A 5,000-nucleotide genomic window follows, 5' to 3' on the forward strand; every position below is an offset into this window, starting at 1 on the left:
CGACGTCCGCACTCGGGCAGGACATCGACAAACGACGTTCGCTTGCGTCGGGCCGGACGCGCGTGAGACGCGTGCGCGATTCGTATTATAAGTACGATTTTGTACTACCGTCCGACGGCCGGTCGGCCACCGTCACGGTCCAATAGACGTGCGCGAACACGACGACTGGACTCCCGAACGGCGCTTAGACCGACATCGAACGGGTCGCGATGTATTACTGAGAGAGAAGTGCACGCCGTCGACGAACGTCGACGGACGCGACCCGTGCCCCACGACGCACCCGCGAGGGGGGTTATGAGACATCGAGGCGCGCGCCCGTACGCCGTCGAATGACGATGAATCTCTCCGTTCGTTCATTCGAGTTTCGCAGGTTTACCCCTGAACGGTTTCACGTACTCTTGAACTCTCTCTTCAAAGTTCTTTTCAACTTTCCCTCACGGTACTTGTTCGCTATCGGTCTCGCGGTAATATTTAGCCTTAGATGGAGTTTACCACCCACTTAGGGCTGCACTCTCAAGCAACCCGACTCTGAGGAGCGTACCTCTCGCCGTCTCGCTCCGTCGCTACGGGCCTGGCACCCTCTACGGGAAAACGGCCCCGTTCAAGACGAACTTGGACAGGAGTGGCGACGACGAGAAAGCGATACCTCCCGAACACCACATCTCCCGCGATCGTTACAACCGCGGGATTCAGTGCTGGGCTATTTCCTGTTCGCTCGCCGCTACTAAGGAAATCCTGGTTAGTTTCTTTTCCTCCGCTTACTAATATGCTTAAATTCGGCGGGTGATCCTCCCTGATCTGAGGCCAACGATAAAAAAAACGAGGCAGACGCGATATCCGTCAACGCGACGGCGCCGCTTTCGTCGAGACGAGAGAGAATTTTCATTCCGGTCGTTCCGACGTCGGCGTCGACGCGCTCTTCGGACGTCGAGTCCGCCTACTCGATATACGAATGTTTCGATGTCATCACGTAAACTATGCGCGCGCGCGCGCTTTATGTACACTCGTATATAAACGTTCGTAACGATCGCGGAGCTTTTGTATTCGAAATTTTGACATTAGAAAATAAACAAAAGAAACGCACATACTCATCTCGAGACGAGAAGAGATCACCTAAACTCCGATTACCCCCTCTTCGAATTATCGAGAACAACTCAATGAAACGATCGAAAGGTCGGAGATGGGCGCTCCTCGTCTGGCGACGAGCGACGCTCTCAGTCTCTCTGACGTCGCATATAACGAAACTCCGTGACGTGAACGTACACACGAACGTATATAAAAAATATACATAATATAAATTATATATACACGCACGCATGTAAACGTAAACATACATACACATCGTCGTATTTGTTATATTTGAACGGACCGAGAACGAAATGCGTATATTAAGTATTATATTTAAACACGTAATAACGATCTCGAACGCGGATACCGTCATATGTTCGAGTCGAACGTCAAAGTCTTTTACTTCGGTTAAGACGTAAAGAGACGAGACATTAAACGTTCGAACAGTGTGGTTTATATTTTTATACAGCCGGCCCTCAGACAGGAGTGGTCCTGGATGTTTCTCCACGGACCGCAATGTGCGTTCGAAATGTCGATGTTCAAATGTGTCCTGCAGTTCACACTATGACGCGCAGTTAACTGCGTTCTTCATCGACCCGCGAGCCAAGTGATCCACCGTCCAGGGTAATGGTTTTGTTAATTTTTTTGTTGTATAATTTCTACGATCACTCGAACGATTCTATACGCCAGAGTGATATTAGTTAGTTTTTTATTTTTATTTTTTTTTTTTTTTTTGTTTTTTTCTCTTCTTTTTAGTATATAGAGAAAAATTCAAAAATTAAAAAAAAATAAATAAAATAAAATAAAAAAAAAAAAAAAAAGTACAAAACAAAAAAAAAAAAATATACATTTTATTTGAAGATGACGTATGTGCGTTGACACATCGTACTTTCCTCGAAATCGACATCGAAAAATATCAGTATAGGACGCGTTACACGACTCTCCGACTCGAGAACGAGAGAATCGCGTCCTCGCATCGAAACGACACATTCCGAACGTCGATTTTTGTGTTTTAGAATTTTATTATCGTTCATCATCGCACTCATTCGAGATAGATAATTTACGTTAATGATCCTTCCGCAGGTTCCCCTACGGAAACCTTGTTACGACTTTTACTTCCTCTAAATGATCAAGTTTGGTCAACTTCCCAGCAACGCCGACGGCCGTGAAGCCACCGCGTGTCGGTCCGAAGACCTCACTAAATCATTCAATCGGTAGTAGCGACGGGCGGTGTGTACAAAGGGCAGGGACGTAATCAACGCGAGCTTATGACTCGCGCTTACTAGGAATTCCTCGTTTATGGGGGATAATTGCAAACCCCAATCCCCAGCACGAAGGAGTTTCAACGGGTTGCCCGGGCCTCTAGGCCAGGGAGAACATGCTGATTCCTTCAGTGTAGCGCGCGTGCGGCCCAGGACATCTAAGGGCATCACAGACCTGTTATTGCTCAATCTCGTGCGGCTCGAAGCCGCCGGTCCCTCTAAGAAGAATTTTAATACGCCGCCAGTGAGTTGCTCGACCGAAATCGAGCACACCTAAATGACGACGCCTATTTAGCAGGCTAGAGTCTCGTTCGTTACCGGAATTAACCAGACAAATCGCTCCACCAACTAAGAACGGCCATGCACCACCACCCACCGAATCAAGAAAGAGCTATTAATCTGTCAATCCTTCCGGTGTCCGGGCCTGGTGAGATTTCCCGTGTTGAGTCAAATTAAGCCGCAGGCTCCACTCCTGGTGGTGCCCTTCCGTCAATTCCTTTAAGTTTCAGCTTTGCAACCATACTCCCCCCGGAGTCCAAAATCTTTGGTTTCCCGGAAGCTGCCCGCCGAGCCATTGTAGTAACGTCGGCGGATCGCTAGATGACATATTTACGGTTAGAACTAGGGCGGTATCTAATCGCCTTCGAACCTCTAACTTTCGTTCTTGATTGATGAAAACACCTTTGGCAAATGCTTTCGCTGATGTTCGTCTTGCGACGATCCAAGAATTTCACCTCTAACGTCGCAATACGAATGCCCCCAGTTATCCCTATTAATCATTACCTCGGAGTTCTGAAAACCAACAAAATAGAACCGAGATCATATTCTATTATTCCATGCACGAAATATTCAAGCGGCATTTTGAGCCCGCTTTGAGCACTCTAATTTGTTCAAAGTAAAATTGTCGGCCCATCTCGACACTCACTGAAGAGCACCGCGATAGGATTTTGATATTGAACCGGCGTTTTACCGCCGGCTCACCGACGATATGCTCCGCAGACGTGTCAGTATCACCGCGGATGCGGTGCACCGACAGCGCGGCGCACAAATGCAACTACGAGCTTTTTAACCGCAACAATTTTAGTATACGCTATTGGAGCTGGAATTACCGCGGCTGCTGGCACCAGACTTGCCCTCCAATTGTTCCTCGTTAAAATATTTAAAGTGTACTCATTCCGATTACGAGGCCTCGAAAGAGTCCCGTATCGTTATTTTTCGTCACTACCTCCCCGTGCCGGGAGTGGGTAATTTGCGCGCCTGCTGCCTTCCTTGGATGTGGTAGCCGTTTCTCAGGCTCCCTCTCCGGAATCGAACCCTGATTCCCCGTTACCCGTGACAACCATGGTAGTCGCAGAAACTACCATCGAAAGTTGATAAGGCAGACATTTGAAAGATGCGTCGCCGGTACTGGACCATGCGATCGGCAAAAGTTATCCAGATTCATCAAAATTAACGACTTCGGACGAGACGCCCTCCGTCGATTGGTTTTGATCTAATAAAAGCACTCATCCCATCACTGGTCAGAGTTCTGATTGCATGTATTAGCTCTAGAATTACCACAGTTATCCAAGTAACTGAGTAAGATCTAAGGAACCAAAACTGATATATTGAGCCATTCGCGGTATCGCCTTAATACGGCTTGCACTGAGACATGCATGGCTTAATCTTTGAGACAAGCATATAACTACTGGCAGGATCAACCAGGGAGCTAACATAGACTTGTTGAAGTCGTCAAACTCTCTTCTCGTTTCATATTCACATATAAAATACACACACACACGCGAGGCACGCACGCACGCACGCATGCATGCATGCATGCACGCATGTATGTATGTATGTACCATATACGCACAGTATGAAACGAGCGTCTTACCGTATCGTCAATCGCGTTAGACGCGATAGATTTTAACGGTTGACTCTTTTATAATTCAAACGAGACACTCGCTCGCGCGCGCTCGCGCGCTCCCCCGCGCTTTATATATTTATCGAGACGATATTTATATATCGCGACGGCGGCGGCGGCGGCGGCGGCGACGGCGGCGTCGTCACATAATGACACATCACGGTCACGAATTCGAACGTTCTAAACGAGATCGAGTTTATTTTAAAATAACACTTCGCACACGACGTGTACGTATGTATTGTTCAACGATTATTATCGTAAAACATTGGGATCGACGCCCGGTGTTTGAGTGATCGTACCGATACTCGGGTTATGTATTTTTTGTACATGATAAATGAAAAATAAAAAGAATTTTAGAAACGACCGTTTTCATGATATAATATCAAAATTATACACATTATACGAATACACTGAATCTTTTAAAAACTCTGGTCTCTAACACGTTTCCTTCTCATATGTGTCGTGTCACGACGTCGCACAGATCTACTACAATGAATCGACACTATTCCATGAGGATAGATTGTAGAGAAGAGCGCGACGACGACGACGATAAGAGGAAGCGCATGTGAGGCAGAGAGATTTACGTGCGTCCGTCGGTCGGCACAGTTTTACAGAACGAAAAAAAAAAAAAGAATCTTTTCATCATTTCCACGTGTCAGTGAATATTGTATGTTGTCCCCCCAGCGGTCGCGACGATTCGTACGTACATAGGTAATACTACGTGTAAAGTATAATATAACGCGATACGACGAATCGAGACGCCAGAG

At 46.9% G+C, this 5,000-nt stretch overlaps 3 non-coding genes across 3 annotated transcripts in view; all 3 read right to left on the reverse strand.

The window, feature by feature from the left end:
- LOC135194560 (large subunit ribosomal RNA) overlaps positions 1-807 on the reverse strand; it is a 3,975-nt gene extending 3,168 nt beyond the window's left edge. Inside the window, exon 1 of the ribosomal RNA XR_010309834.1 lies at positions 1-807. This exon is cut by the window's left edge and continues 3,168 nt beyond it. This is a non-coding gene — a ribosomal RNA (large subunit ribosomal RNA).
- Positions 808-1,538: 731 nt separating this feature from the next.
- Positions 1,539-1,695, reverse strand: LOC135194558 (5.8S ribosomal RNA). The gene has a single exon (XR_010309832.1). It is a non-coding gene; the product is annotated as a 5.8S ribosomal RNA (ribosomal RNA).
- A 439-nt stretch (positions 1,696-2,134) lies between these two features.
- Positions 2,135-4,037, reverse strand: LOC135194548 (small subunit ribosomal RNA). Its single transcript, XR_010309822.1, has one exon. It is a non-coding gene; the product is annotated as a small subunit ribosomal RNA (ribosomal RNA).
- Between the last annotated feature and the right edge of the window lie 963 nt (positions 4,038-5,000).

The sequence above is a fragment of the Vanessa tameamea genome, chromosome 31 (genome assembly GCF_037043105.1).
Source record: "Vanessa tameamea isolate UH-Manoa-2023 chromosome 31, ilVanTame1 primary haplotype, whole genome shotgun sequence".
Taxonomy (NCBI): Eukaryota; Metazoa; Arthropoda; class Insecta; order Lepidoptera; family Nymphalidae; genus Vanessa; species Vanessa tameamea.